The sequence below is a fragment of the Lepisosteus oculatus genome, chromosome 9 (assembly GCF_040954835.1).
Source record: "Lepisosteus oculatus isolate fLepOcu1 chromosome 9, fLepOcu1.hap2, whole genome shotgun sequence".
NCBI classification, from domain to species: Eukaryota; Metazoa; Chordata; class Actinopteri; order Semionotiformes; family Lepisosteidae; genus Lepisosteus; species Lepisosteus oculatus.
Window position 1 is genome coordinate 23,890,403 of NC_090704.1, and position 15,550 is coordinate 23,905,952.

A 15,550-nucleotide genomic window follows, 5' to 3' on the forward strand; every position below is an offset into this window, starting at 1 on the left:
CTGTTCATCACCCGAGAGAACTATTACCTCAGAGATCTGTGGAGAGAAGGGAGGGAGGAAGCAGAAAATCTGTGGGAAATAGAGAGCATAGGTCAATATCTCAAGAAACTGTGAAAAACATTATCATGTTTAAATAAAGAATGTGATTTGCACCAGAAAAAAAGAAAATTGTTGCTATGTAACTGTTACCGTGTCAAAATGTAATGAGATGTGATCATATATACTGTTTTAAGTATGTATATTAATGTAAAGCTTTCTGATTTGTGATTTCCTGTATTTTTTTGTGAAAAGAAAATAAAGTTCTTAAAAATCGAAAAAAAAAAAAAAAATAGGTGGTCATCTTGGAAATACAACAAAATATAGCTGCAAGGTCAGTGTCAGGTCCGGAATTTGCATGAAGAAAAGTTCACCTTAAGAGGATGAATCCAAACATTCATTACTCCAGTACCTTTTTGTGCCTTCTAGGTCTGGTCTCTTTCTTCAGCTGGGCCTGTCGCACCTCCCTCCGGGCATCTTCCTCTATCCTCATCTGTAAAGCTCTCTCTCTGATTTTCCATATCTGTAGAGCCGTCAGTGAAAAGGCAAAGCAGATGACAAACAACAGAAAGCTAGATTGTGTTAAGCACAAAACAGCTACGCTACTAGACATTTATATTTATATATGTCACCTGCTTATAGGTGGTACATTAAATATTTAGGATTCTGTTAGATCATGTGGAGCTGAATCTCTCCCCTTTTTACAATCTAGCAATTGAGGCCTTTGGGCATTTTTCAGCATATTACAGTAGGAGCATTCAGCAGCTGAATGTGGTCTGGGAAGCCAAAAGTAAAAATAACTGGGAAAATAACATACCATACAGCAATGTACAGTGAGAATGTGAAAAAAAAACAAGAAACATGATTAAGCTGATGTAGAAAACGATGAGGCTAAATACTATATATTGATAATGCTGGTGATTTGAAAGCTGATAAATTAATGAAAGGGGTGAATAAACTATGTGTTTTAAAAGTGAGTTAAGCTATAGAGTGGAATGTGAAATGGAAATCTAATAAGTAAATTGATTCTTAAAATGTAGAGAGCTTTGCAAAAAATATATATTGGTGCTTTTAGAAAGTACATTTCAAGGATGTAACCGCTGAGGTACGGGCAGAATTTTAGAAAACAGTGCATCAACAAAGTACGCCTTGTTTAGGTTACTTTAGAAGACAGTGTACCAAAACAATATATGCCGTCTGGGTCATTAGATTAGCTGAAAGTAACTGATAAACTTTGAAAAACAAATCTAGTGGTGCTTCTTCTTTCGTTTTATGATGTAATCTGTTTTGTCTTAGGGAAAGGGGAAGTGTTAGAAGGGACAAAGTGCTGAGCTTTCTCTTACAGCGCAACATCTTATTAAAACCCTGTACTGCTTGTAACAAATTGAGTCTCTGATGCACTTTGCAGAGTGGCAACAGGGCTCCCAATATTGCAATATTGAAATAAAGACCTTACTCAGGTGAGAACTCTCTCTTGTGGCTTCCTTGAAAATTAATATTTCCATGACAATTGTAAGATTCATAAAAGCATATGAAAAGTGTCTGAAGTCTAAGTGTGACGATACAGTAACATGATTCACTAAGGGTATCCACTCTGCAGAAATCTGTTCGGCCGGAAGAGGCGTATACAGTATAAGGTGAGAGAATTGTTTTAATTCGCATTTTGCAACATAAATGCTTAATTACTTGTCAGAAAGACAACATCTTTTAAAACAGTTATGCTAGAGATCCTGTTATCTTTTGCTTGCTCCCCAATCATGCTGTATTTACAGAGGTGTCACAAAGTCACTTGCCAGAGTTGATATAAATGTCTCTAATCAGTTTAAGATGCAGAAGGAAACCAGCTATTAAAGATCTCTCATCCAGGTGATGACCAGGAGCAGCCCTGGGTCAAAATAAATCAAACTGTATTCTCATACCTCAGCCTGTCTGCTGTACTGCAGACCTCTCATACGCTGTATTTCACCACTGCATATCTCCTCTGTTTTCTGAGCTCCTGCCTGGTGCCTTCATAAACAACAACAGAAAAGAAAGCTTAATCCACAAGGCAAGGTCAAAATGTCAGACAGCAGCAGAGGAATTTGTGAATGTAGTATTTCCGTAGAGCAAATGCCAGCAGCCATATCACTCTGCAACTCACAACTGGCAGAGCCTGGTCAGTACCTGGATGGGAGACCTCCTGGGGAAAACTAAGGTTGCTGCTGGAAGAGGTGTTAGTGGGACCAGCAGGCGGTGCTCACCCTGTGGTCCATGTGGATCCTAATGCCCCAGTATAGTGACGGGGACACTATACTGTAAACAGGCACCGTCCTTCGGATGAGACGTAAAACCGAGGTCCTGACTGTCTGTGGTCATTAAAAATCCCAGGGCGAAAAGAGTAGGGGTGTAACCCCGGCATCCTGGCCAAATTCCCCATTGGCCCTTACCAATCATGGCCTCCTAATAATCCCCATCTATGAATTCATTACTCTGCTCTCCTCCCCACTGATACCTGATGTGTGGTGAGCGTTCTGGCGCACTATGGCTGCCGTTGCATCATCCAGGTGGATGCTGCACATTGGTGGTGGTGGAGGGGAGTTCCCATTACCTGTAAAGCGCTTTGAGTGGAGTGTCCAGAAAAGCGCTATATACAGTAAGTGTAAGCAATTATTATTATAAATGTTTATCTTTTGGAAAACTTTGACTCAGTCAAGACTTCCACTTGCTTGCACAATTAATTAACTTAAGGCAAACCTTTACTTACAGTTGTATTCTTGACATCCAATGTTTTAACATAACAGTAATATTTACAGCGAAACGAAAAAAAAATGTGATACAAATATAACAAATCAGGGAATCTAAAAGGCAGGAACCTTCTGTTAAAGAGTGAGGAGCTTCCGTATGTCATTACCTGTCTCTGTTAGCCATAAACGTCTGAAATATTCTTGGATCCTTCCTCCAGGAGCCATTCCCTCACATCGGTGAAGCTGATATCCCTGGGAATCTCGTTCTGCTCCTGGAGCTCCAAGAACTTCTTCACTATTGTTTTCTGAAAGCCAGCACAGCCTTTTAATAGAGTGCCACACTCCCTTCGTTGCAAAGTTCTCCTAAGCACTATTATAGCCGAGTGTGCACTTCAAAACCAACACTGACTTTTTCCATTAGATTTTTAATTTGAGCTCACAACAATAGAATGTGTTTGTACAGTATATGTATAAGAGTGAAGGCTGAGCTAGTGTAGTTTGTTGATCTAAACATTTCAATTTAAGAAGTACATCTTGGATACTAATTTGAATGTCGCCATTCTAACTCAAAGCCTTCACGGTATCAAAACTGTGTGGTCACACGTCCCAAACAGTCTGGCTCTGCCAGTGGAGCCTGGAGACCCCAAAAATATAACACACGGTTTGCCTTTTAAGAATTTACACCCCTAATAATAATAATAATAATAATAATAATAATAATAATTATAATAATACAAAGTAATAAACACCTTATTTGAAAAGCATGGACTGATTAGTAATTTGTACAGAGCAACATAACAAAACAGTTGCCACAGTACATACGGAAATCTCCAACATTACTATTTTTAAAAACAATGTCTTTTTTCTGTATATCAAGACCTAGTTTCCAGTGACTACCGCGATGTGCCCATCCATTTCCTAACTGTGTTAAAGAAAGCAAGTGGCGCTGCTGAAGAAAATATCCTAAAAATAACTACTTTTTGTAGTGTCCGTAATGTGACGAGAGTCCGGTTCACCTTCAGACTTAATTTCTTATATAAGTATATTGTATATACAGTAGATTTTATAGTCTTATAAAATACTTTTTTTTCAAAGCATTTTATAATGCTACTCTTGCACTCTGCTGTCTCCTAGTTCCTTTCAGTTGGGCTTCACCGGTGAAATAAGGATGAAAACATCCTCTCTCTGCCCAGTCTTGCTTTTTGGCGGTTGATGTGTCTGTATGTGTCTTTTCTAGATATGTCTAAAACGACACCTAATATGCAGGAAGAAGGTTAAATTGGTAAGATGGTATCTGTAGCTGGGTAGCTGCAGAAAGGGATTAAAAACGTACAGACAGAAACTTTTTAAAAACTAATCTGGGTGCGACGGTAGGATGAGGTCACAACGGAACGGCCATTTCACGAGGTTCCTAATTCCTCAGCCTCGAGATGTGTTCTGGTTGTTTGCGGTTTGGCTGAAGGTATTTGTACCGTAGCAATGCCGTGCTTTAAATTTCATACTTGGTTATTTCAGATCCCCGTTTAAATGAATAGGTGTGTTAACCCCTCTGTATTCTGGCTAGATTTCACTCTGGAATTCTTAATCTGGCCTTCCTAAAGTTTTTCCTTAAAACAATTGGTGAAGACATTTCTCACTTTTCAACCACTTTTCATCTGTAGCTCCCAGGAACTGCTGGTATAGTGGTGAACAATGCGTGATGGACTTTGGGATCCTTTGGGATGGAAAAGAAGTGTAGAAATGCAATTTTAATTATGGTCAATTCTGGTATTGTAGCTATTTATAGTTATACAGGTCTTGTCCTCAATATTCTCAGTCACAGCAGCATGACACATGGAATATTATCCATCCATTGTCTAATCACTTGATCCAATTCAATGCTGTGGAGAAGGGCTCTGCAATTACCAGAGGTCAGTTTCTTTATTTCTGTTGCAGTGTGAGAGCAAAGAAAATTTGCAACAATTATACTGCTTATCTGTTCAGTTGCAAGAGAATTATCCTTTCTTTTGGACAGAATCTGCATTCGGATTTGTGACCAAGATTACATAATACAAATGCCAAAGCTTGGAACGTCTGAAAAAGACTCAGTGGATGAAAGAGGGATCAAATTAGCTAACTAAATGTGTGTTCACTGATTGATCTGCAGAGCCACACGGTCAGGCTGGGTGCAATAAGATGTGGATACAGTCCTTCAAATTCACATCCCTAGTAAAAAAAGAGAATACAATCCATTTGATCACTCTGCAACTCACAACTGGCAACCCACTGAAGCTCAGCAGGCGTGATCCTGGTCAGTACCTGGTTGTGAGACCTCCTGGCAAAAACTAAGGTTGCTGCTGGAAGACGTGTTAGTGGGGCCAGCAGGGGGCGCTCACCCTGCGGTCCATGTGGGTCCTAATGCCCCAGTATAGTGACGGGGATACTATATTGTACACAGGCGCCATCCTTTGGATGACACATAAAACCGAGGTCCCGACTCTCTGTGGTCATTAAAAATCCCAAGGCGTTTCTTGAAAAGAGTAGGGGTGTAAGATTTCCCATTGGCCCTTACCAGTCATGGCCTCCTAGTAATCCCCATCTATGAATTGGCTTCATTACTCTGCTCTCCTCCCCACTGACAGCTGATGTGTGGTGATTGTTCTGGTGCACTATGGCTGCCGTCGCATCATCCAGGTGGATGCTGCACATTGGTGGTGGTGGAGGGGAGTCCCCATTACCTTAAAGCGCTTTGAATGGAGTGTCCAGAAAAGCGCTATATAAGTGTAAGTAATTATTATTATTATTATTATTATTCTAATACCCTGAATGTATGAAATGAGCACATGCTTGTTTTTAGCCTAGTCCCGCTGACAATCACATTGCTGGTCTGATCACCTGCAGGATACGAGAACTCAGTTTCTATAATATTTTATTTTTGAAGAACTGGCATCTGATTCATTTCCAGTAGTCTCTTTCATTACTTGACTGTCTGTTGGGAACTGTTAGTCCTGCTTGTGTTTATTCTGCAGTCTGGTGAACAACAGGTTGTGAAATTAAGATCTATTTGATTAATTGTCTTTTATCCACCCTTTATCAGAAGGCTACTTATTCCTGTTTAAGGGTTTAGCTGACCAGGAGTCTATTCCAGAATCCCAGAGGTGTAACTCGGCATTAGTAGTATACTTGTCCTCTTGTAGGGTACATACACAAACACACAGGGCGATATAGACATTCCAGTGAACTGAACAAGCATGTGTTGAAGATGGAAGTTGAAGGGAATCACCCAAAGAAAGATTATGTGAAAGCAGGGAGAACACGCAAACCCCCTACATAAGGTGCACACGTCTGGAATCAAATTAAATGACCCCCAAACACGTTCACCAATTTTATTTCTAAAAAGATAACTTTCTGCATGATGATAAATGATGAATGCACCTTCGTGTTTATTGAAATATTATTCTAAATGATTTTTAAAAATGGTGTTATTTTTATGTAAGAACTGTTTCAATCAAACACTAACAAAAAATCAAAATTTTAGGAAATGTTGGAAAAGGAAAAGATGGTTGAAAAGTATGGAAGCCCGTTTCCGCCAGGGAGTAAAAAAAACACGCTATGGTATCTCACTGTGGTCAGAAAGCATTTCTTGATTCTGCTTGAGCAGCTTCATGAATTGTAAGCGACTGTAAGAGCTCTTTCTAAAGTCAGCCCTCCTACAACAATTTATCACGCAGTCTCTTATGTGCACATTTTCCCACAAGTTGATCTCTTAACATGTCAGCTTTCAATACACCAAAGTCACACGATTTAGCCAGTTCTCTTAGTGAATTCACAAAAGCATCAACAGATTCGTCCTGAGACGAATTCCTACATTTATGCCGTACCAAAACCAAATTTCTCCGCGGTGTAAAGTAAGCGTCTAAGGCAGCTAGTCTGTTCATATGTACCTTTTTCTCCAGCGAGGTTGGCGAAAATCCGCTGCAGGGGCGCCCCGATGCAGTGCATTAATGCAGCCCGTCTCAGGCATCCGGAGCTTCTGTAGATCCACTGGCTATTTCAAAACATCTGTACGACTTCATCCATGTCTTGTATTCCGTATACAAATCCGGAGCTCCGAGGTTCAGTGGAAGCGGTGGAGAAAGCTGGGCATAAGCAAAACTTCTCGGCGCGGCGGCCGTATCTTCCATGGCGCAAGCTTAACGAACAGTCCGAAAATTCAAGAGTTCGTTTCAACCAGCACGAGAACTAAAATCTGCAGTGTTCTGCTCGCTTTGAGTTCGCCAAGCACTCATCTCTCGTCGCAATAAATGTTGTGTATCTTAATAAAGAGTCGTTCTTATATTATTTTAACTATTTTATTAACTACACAGATCACTCCCTTACACCATATATTCCCGCCTTCTACTCTCCCGTTCCGTTGTCTCGCGATGTCTACTCACTATACTCAGCTACCATATTCAGATATTGTGAAACAAATTTTAACTAAGCTGCTCTTAAGAATTCATCCTATTTCTCCAAAGGGGGGAGGAGAAACAAGAACAGATTATGGAAAGTTTATCTTGTTGGGAGCTTAGTGAATTTGCTGTGGGCATTATTGACAATGTGCCGAAGAAACTATTTACAGCCCCAGATACCTCAGAATGTAATCCAACAATGGGAAGCAATATCCAATGTGAGCTGGTTTCTGTCAAACAAGTGGCCAGCTGTATTTACAGAGAACTGCTGCAGAGTGCTGGTTCCAAAGACAACTTACAGCAAGCAGTAGCAGCCAAGAGTGAGAACCTGGCCAAAAAGATAGTTAATTCTCTTGGGAGAGAAATTATGAAGTTCCAACATTCAGATATCGAGTCTTCAGATGCTCCTCAAGCTGACAATGATATGGAAACCCGGAGCACCGAGCAGCTCATGTGCACCAAAATGGACCAGTTAGAACCTTCACCTGTTATTGGTCGAACAGATGCAGTGAAAGCTATCTCTCCCAGTCTTCAGGATATGGTGAAGGGCTTATAATGGTGTCTAAAATATATTGCTCTTCAAGGTACTCCAAAACTGAAGTAACAACCTCTCTAGCCAGAAGGCTTTCATCTGAAGCCTTCTTTGCCACTGTTGTGCAATAAACCTCCTGGTCTAACTCTTTTTTCATTGCTTCACAAATGGCTCCAGCAGTTTCTACTGTATAGGTGCACAAATCTGAAATATCTGACACAGAATCAGAAAACACTGAATTTGTTGGTGAAGAGCTGACACTTGAGCTCTTTGCATTGCTTTGAGCAGGAGAACTGGAACAAGATACATCTTCTTCAGTCTGGGTGAGTAAAGATTTGAGCTTTCCAAATAAAGTCCTTACAATGCCTTTTGCAACTGAACTCAAGTCAAAAGTACGATCAATGGATCCTGTTTCTGTGCTGCCTCTAGAAGTTTGAGGAGCAGCAGCAACATTTTTATTGGATTCTTGCAGATATTTATTTGTTTCAATACAATTCAGTGCAAACAAAACATTTATCACCTATCAATATAAGACCTATTTTTACTTACTTGTCAGGGTTCGTTGTTTCCCATGTTAACATTTAGAAATTTGCAACCAAATTTTGAATGCCAGCACAGATGCAACTAATACAAATATACTGTTGTCTATACAGTATAGTAAAAATCTATTATAGATATAGGTTGTATGTATAGAAAAATATATACAGTACAGTATTTCTAATATATAAATGAAGCAAGAACAACAGAATACCAGTCTAACCAAAGAAATAGAATGGTCAGTATTGCATATTTTAAGTGGATCCCTTAATTTATAAATAATTAAGTGTGCAGACCCCTGTTTCATTCCAGAGGAGGCAGTGTCAAAGGGTTCTTTTGGCATCGAGTCTATGGTAGAAAGTGAAGTCACCCCCTTGGAACCTGGACAGCTTAATATTCTCTCAATCAAAACCTAGTGGGAGCTGATCTGAACATGTCAGGGAAGGAACCACTAAGCAACAGCTAGGACTAAAATTCAGGATTTACTGTACTGAAGGAACAAATTAACATATTTCTTTACATTTGTTCTTTAGTTATGACACTGTGCATTTTAACCTCAAGAAGCTATCTGGAAAAATAAAATGCATCCATTACATTCAGACATTACAAGCAGTGTACCTTACCTGTCCATATAAATTGTTATTGTTATTGTTATTGTAAATTTTTAATTAAAAAACATTATGATAAAAAATAATTAGTGTGACATTGCTACTACATGGACAAAATACTAACTTTATTTTGCAATATTAAAAAATGGTGACTAATTAAAAATATATAGGTATCTTTTCTAGTGGCAGAACAATTAATCTATTTTAAAGCACATTCCTGTGTAAAAAAGATGGCCTCCTAACCATGATTATGTTCGTACTTTTTCAATTTACCTACTGGATGTCTAAAACTTGCTTAGGTTTTTAACTTTAATATGAGAGGCTTATAAAATAAAAATCACCGCAACAAAATAGCACATTGGAAATTATAAATCTTAAACTTCAATCTGCAACTGTTCCATAACACTTTAGCGAGTATGGTACAATTGTGTTCCTATGTGAAGCAAGATCACTGGTAATTTACATCATTGTGTTTTCAACAACAACTACTTGGTCAGGCGCAATGTATCTAACCAGTTTCATACTGGGTACTGCATAATTGACACATAACAAATACAGTTAAATTCAGAAAATAAATAGTAATTCTTCATTGAAATGTGCAGAAATATGTCATGTTTATGTTTGTACCCTGTTAACTTCATAGAAATTAGACCTTAGAGAATTTAAAGATTCTGTGAAACAGGCACTTTGACCAGAGGTGCCCAAACTTTTGCATACAACTGTATGTTGCTGCTGCATCATTCAGGACAAAGCCCAAAATGCGTTTTCAACACATTTGATGACTTAGTGTTACTTAGTTGTTACTGCCCTCTGGTGGTTGTTGATTGAAACATAACATCCATTCAAACACGACCAGACATTTCTCCCACTGTCAATACTTCAGCTAAATTTCACATTTTATACTGGTGCCACAACATATTCTTAGTTATTATGATAGAAATGTGTTTTAATATGACTAATATATTATTGTTGTAATGCAGTATGATCAGAGTTATACATAAGTACAATACAACAGTTTATTTTTGCGAAGGTTCAGTTAGTGTATTTTGACTGCTGCTCTAGTCATTGTCAATATCAATATTCAAAGTCAATGTTCTAGTCATTACAACAAAGCCAGTCTATGGTAAACTATGTCTAGGATTTGGAAAAATGCACATGAGCTAAAACGAAAATGTGCACATGTACTGTACTGTTAACAGACTGATTCATGCATTTGCAAAGAGAGAAAAAGCAATTTAACGAACGCAGCTGGGGAAGTAAGTTAAAAATAGAAAACAGTTCCTCTTTAAACATTTAAACATCACCATACTAAAATGATTAAAATAAAAACTTTCTGTACGCACTGATGCTTAACATACCACAACTGCAGCATGTAGGACTTACCCATCAGACAGCTGACTGATCAGAGGGACTTCATGAAACCAGTTGGAATCAGTAGTCACCTCTTCAGTGGAGTCAGGTGAAATATGAACTGACCCAAGAGAAAAGAATTATTGTCGCATTAGAATTCTCATGGCATGCATAAAAAAGTGATCAATCCAATTAACATCCAAAAAAGGCAGAAAACATGTATTTATTCATAGATAAAATTAGGATGCTGATTAGGATTTATTTATCTGTTTACCCATATAATTTAAATAATTTTCACACCTTAGCTCACAACAATTTTACTGCACCAGACTGTGGCACAATGGCTGCCCAGAGATCCCCAGACTTAATTGGAACCTTCCTCAACCTTAACAGTAGATGTTACCAAGCTTTCAAAACCCAACACTTGTGCATTAATCATTTAATATTGATTAAATGACACAAAACAATTGACATGTTTTTATCTGAGTAAGCTATACAAATAAAACTGAATTTAATTAAACTGATTTTTTGGATTATATGTTCCATTGTCTTTCACAATATCTTTCACCCAATATCAGCACCCACTTAATTTCTCTGCAGCTGCATTGGAAAATTTGTCAAAACATAACGTTTTTCAAAACCTTTATTTTTTCTAGAAACAAATTAAAATACTGACCTTTGGTGATTTTAGAACTCTTCTCATTAGCAACGGTAACATCTCTTTTCTCCGTGCTAACGATCTCAGTAGAAGCTGTGCCACAGAGAAAACATCCTTTTAGTTGAATAGTCCTTTCAGATAGTTTAGATCAATATGTTGTCAACCTGCATCATTCCCTCTGGCCAACAAACTAAAACACATTAAATTGTGAACTAAATCTCAGTTGTACCACTGCAAAATATTGGATCTAGAAGCTTACCCTATTTTCCAGACTGAAGTACTTCTTTAAAATATTGCCTTTTAATACTGTCTTGCATTTCTCTCTCAAAATCCTTCCTTTCCTGTAAACTCTCATTTAGCTTTTGCTGCAGGAGAGCAACCTTCCTTTCATATAATTCAAATGCCTGAGAATGACAGAAAACCTTTCACAAGTGGCTATTCTTTAAAGAAAAAGGAAAGCCTCTCAACAAAAGATGAAAAGGTCCATCTCATTGTTGAACATCTTGTATTAAAAAGCACATGTTTTTCCATTACTCTAGTATTTAATGACAAATGAACTAGCTTGCAACCCAACATGTTGCTAGTAGAAAACTTCCCGTCCATAAGGTCACATTTTAATTTAGTATCAGACAGAAGCTGTTGGGCACCACTGAAATTCCAGCTCAAGTAAAAACTACAGGAGACTCCAATCTCATCTCAATCTACAGCACCCTGAAGCTGGGAAGCTGGGTCTGGTCAGAGCTCAGAAGAAGAAAGGCTGGGTCCAACATTACTTGGATGAAAGACTCTGTGTGTAGTTCAGAACCTTGCAGGCTGGGTATAAGAGATTGAAGCAGCAATGTCTCTCCTCTAATGCTTAGGTAATGAAGAGGAGAGATCATCAACCACCCTCTTGGATCCTATTGGGGAGATACCCCGGAGGGATACTTTAGAACAGCCAATTATGCAAAGCAGCATGTCTCTGGGATGTTACATGGAATTAAAATCCACAACACGCAGAATAAATGCCCCACAGGCAGGTGCCCAAGGCTGGAGATAAACCATGGGCTTTGGAGATGCAGTGCTATAACCATGAATTGAATGAGGTGCCAACATACCATGCTCATTGTGGTCACTGAGGATCCAAAAAGTATTCGTTCAGGTTATTAATTTAAACCTATAGGTGGTCATCTTGGAAATACAACAAAATATACCTGCAAGGTCAGTGTCAAGTCCGGAATTTGCATGAAGAAAAGTTCACCTTAAGAGGATGAATCCAAACATCCATTACTCCAGTACCTTTTTGTGCCTTCTAGCTCTGGTCTGATTCTTCAGCTGGGCCTGTCGCACCTCCCTCCGGGCATCTTCCTCTATCCTCATCTGTAAAGCCCTTTCTCTGATTTTCCACATCTGTAGAGCCGTCAGTGAAAAGGCAAAGCAGATGAGAAACAGCAGAAAGCTAGATTGTGTTGAGCACAAAACAGCTACGCTACTAGACATTTATATTTATATATGTCACCTGCTTATAGGTGGTACATTAATTATTGAGGAATCTGTTAGATCATGTGGAGCTGAATCTCTCCCCTTTTTACAATCTAGCAATTGAGGCCTTTGGGCATTTTTCAGCATATTAGGAGCATTCAGCAGCTGAATGTGGTCTGGGAAGCCCAAAGACAAAATAACTGGGAAAATAACATACCATACAGCAATGTACAGTGAAAATGTGAAAAAAAAACAAGAAACATGATTAAACTGATGTAGAAAACCGATGAGGCTAAATACTATATATTGATAATGCTGGTGATTTGAAAGCTGATAAATCAATGAAAGGGGTGAATAAACTATGTGTTTTAAAAGTGAGTTAAGCTACAGTGTGGAATGTAAGATTCATAAAAGCGTATGAAAAGTGTCTGAAGTCTAAGTGTGACGATACAGTAACATGATTCACTAAGGGTATCCACTCTGCAGAAATCTGTTCGGCTGGAAGAGGCGTATAAAGTATAAGGTGAGAGAATTTTTTTAATTCGCATTTTGCAACATAAAATGCTTAATTACTTGTCAGAAAGAGAACATCTTTTAAAACAGTTATGCTAGAGATCCTGTTATCTTTTGCTTGCTCCCCAATCATGCTGTATTTACAGAGGTGTCACAAAGTCACTTGCCAGAGTTGATATAAATGTCTCTAATCAGTTTAAGATGCAGAAGGAAACCAGCTATTAAAGATCTGTCATCCAGGTGATGACCGGGAGCAGCCCTGGGTCAAAATAAATCAAACTGTATTCTCATACCTCATCCTGTCTGCTGTACTGCAGACCTCTCATACGCTGTATTTCACCACTGCATATCTCCTCTGTTTTCGGAGCTCCTGCCTGGTGCCTTCATAAACAACAACAGAAAAGAAAGCTTAATCCACAAGGCAATGTCAGACAGCAGCAGAGGAATTTGTGAATGTGGTATTTCCGTAGAGCAAATGTTCATCTTTTGGAAAACTTTGACTCAGTCAAGACTTCCACTTGCTTGCACAATTAATTAACTTAAGGCAAACCTTTACTTACAGTTGTATTCTTGACATCTAATGTTTAAGCATAACAGTAAAATATTTACACATATTTACAGCGAAACAAAAAAAAAATGTGATACAAATACAACAAATCAGGAATCCAAAAGGCAGGAACTTGCTGTTAAAGAGTGAGGAGCTCCCGTATGTTATTACCTGTCTCTGTTAGCCATAAACTGGTCTGAAATATTCTTGGATCCTTCCTCAAGGAGCCATTCCCTCACATCGGTGAAGCTGATATCCCTGGGAATCTCGTTCTGCTCCTGGAGCTCCAAGAACTTCTTCACTATTGTTTTCTGAAAGCCAGCACAGCCTTTTACTAGAGTGCCACACTCCCTTCATTGCAAGGTTCTCCTAAGCACTATTATAGCCGAGTGTGCACTTCAAAACCAACACTGACTTTTTCCATTAGATTTTTAATTTGAACTCACACCGATAGAATGTGTTTGCAAATGTATAAGAGTGAAGGCTGAGCTACTGTAGTTTGTTGATCTAAACATTTCAATTTAAGATGTATATCTTGGATACAGTGGTTAACCTTGTTATCTCGCAACACTGGGGCCAGGGGCTCTATTCTGAGCCTGAGGTGATTTGTCTGTGTGGAGTTTGTATGGTCTCCCCATATTCACATGGGTTTTTCACGGTTTGCTCTGGTTTGCTCCCACAGTCCAAAGCCATACTATACTGGTAGAAAAAAAGGTGTCTAATTGGTTCTAGAGTGAATTTGTGTCTGTGTGTGTCTTGCAATGGACTTAATTCTGGTCAAGGGTGTATATCGCCTTAAGCCCGTTGCTTTCTGGGATAGGCCCCGGCTCCCTGCAGCCCTTAGATGAGGCGGTTAGATTAGATGACGTGGATGGAAAGGGATGGATGGAAGTTCAAGTCGTTTTTCAGCCTTGTCTGGCAAAGAAGACTTATAAATTCTGTTTTGGACTACACACAAAAGCTGCCTGTATTAACATGTGTTTGGAAAAATACATTTGTTTGCACTGAAAATGGATTAAAGTCTACAGCGCAGTACAGATAAGCAGTGAATGCTCCGATTCGGGTGGTACAATTAGTGGTTTACCACAAAGAAAAACATCCAGATATATTGCCCAGCCTCAATGAATAAAAAAAACTATCTTTTTTTAACTCTGTTATCGTGAACAGAGAAGACTACAAGGCGACCTGTTTCAAATATTCAAAATCCTCACAGTCAAGTCTGCTTGTTGAACGCTGACTTCTTTCAAGAAACAGCTGGATGAGACTCACAGACCAATTAACAAGTAATTACCAAACAGGCTTAAGAGCTTCCTCTCATTCGTAACTTTTCTTATGATATGAAACCCATATCCTGCATGCAGAAAGGACTATATGGGCTATAAACAACACAAAGTATCATGAAAAGATGTACAGTATGGCTGAACTAACAAGAAGAAGCTAAAATAGGCTAGAGCAGTGACAAACATAAGCAACAACATCATCAGCGTCAAAACACTAAAACAGAAATGAGCTTCATAGCAATTAGAGAAGAAACTGAAAGAAAACATTGAAATTGATCCTTAGAATACAAACACAGTCAAGGTAGAGACTTCCTTGAAGATGACATGATGACAGCAGTATATTCAAAAGTGCATAATGGAGAGATCTTATGGAAGCCTTCATCTAGAAACGTTACTGATTGCGGGCTGGATAAAGGCAGAAGTCTATGATGAAGAGTCAGAATCAGATGGACGGTTGTTTAAAAACATCACACTTACCTGTTTAGTCACATAATTTTTGTCATACTGCAACTTCACATTGCTAAGGTAGTTATGATATTGATTGTATTCTTTCAAAGAGCAGAGGACCTGAAAACAGACAAAACATGTTTCAAGTACTGTCTAGGAGGTTAAATGTTTTTATTTTTATTTTACAAATCTAGAGCACAGTCAAGTACTCTGTGTTTGAATATTTATTGAGCATAAGGACTTTAGCACAAACCATAGGCCTGCTTTGATTACATCTACTATTACATGCTTTGATTACAACCAAAGGCCTGCCCACCGAATACATCTATGCTGGAGTGCAGACATGAGTTAAATCACGCTACTGGAAACTATTACAGCTAAATGAGCTAGAACCTGGTCTATTTTTTTTGACAACACCTCACTCCTTC

General features: G+C 38.7%; 1 protein-coding gene, 2 long non-coding RNA genes and 1 pseudogene across 3 annotated transcripts in view; 3 read left to right on the forward strand and 1 right to left on the reverse strand.

The window, feature by feature from the left end:
* LOC138241222 (acyl-CoA-binding domain-containing protein 6-like) overlaps positions 1–15,550 on the forward strand; it is a 496,682-nt gene that overhangs the window by 265,522 nt on the left and 215,610 nt on the right. The gene's annotated exons all lie outside the window — the stretch shown is intronic.
* Positions 1–15,550, forward strand: part of LOC138241247 (deoxyribonuclease-2-alpha-like) — a 119,495-nt pseudogene that overhangs the window by 23,251 nt on the left and 80,694 nt on the right.
* Positions 477–7,079, forward strand: LOC138241217 (uncharacterized). The gene is made up of 3 exons (XR_011190401.1): positions 477–1,673; positions 5,381–5,521; positions 6,695–7,079. It is a non-coding gene; the product is annotated as an uncharacterized lncRNA (long non-coding RNA).
* Positions 1,933–6,755, reverse strand: LOC138241218 (uncharacterized). Its single transcript, XR_011190402.1, has 3 exons — positions 6,683–6,755; positions 2,927–3,064; positions 1,933–2,043 (listed from the first exon to the last, which is right to left on the reverse strand). It is a non-coding gene; the product is annotated as an uncharacterized lncRNA (long non-coding RNA).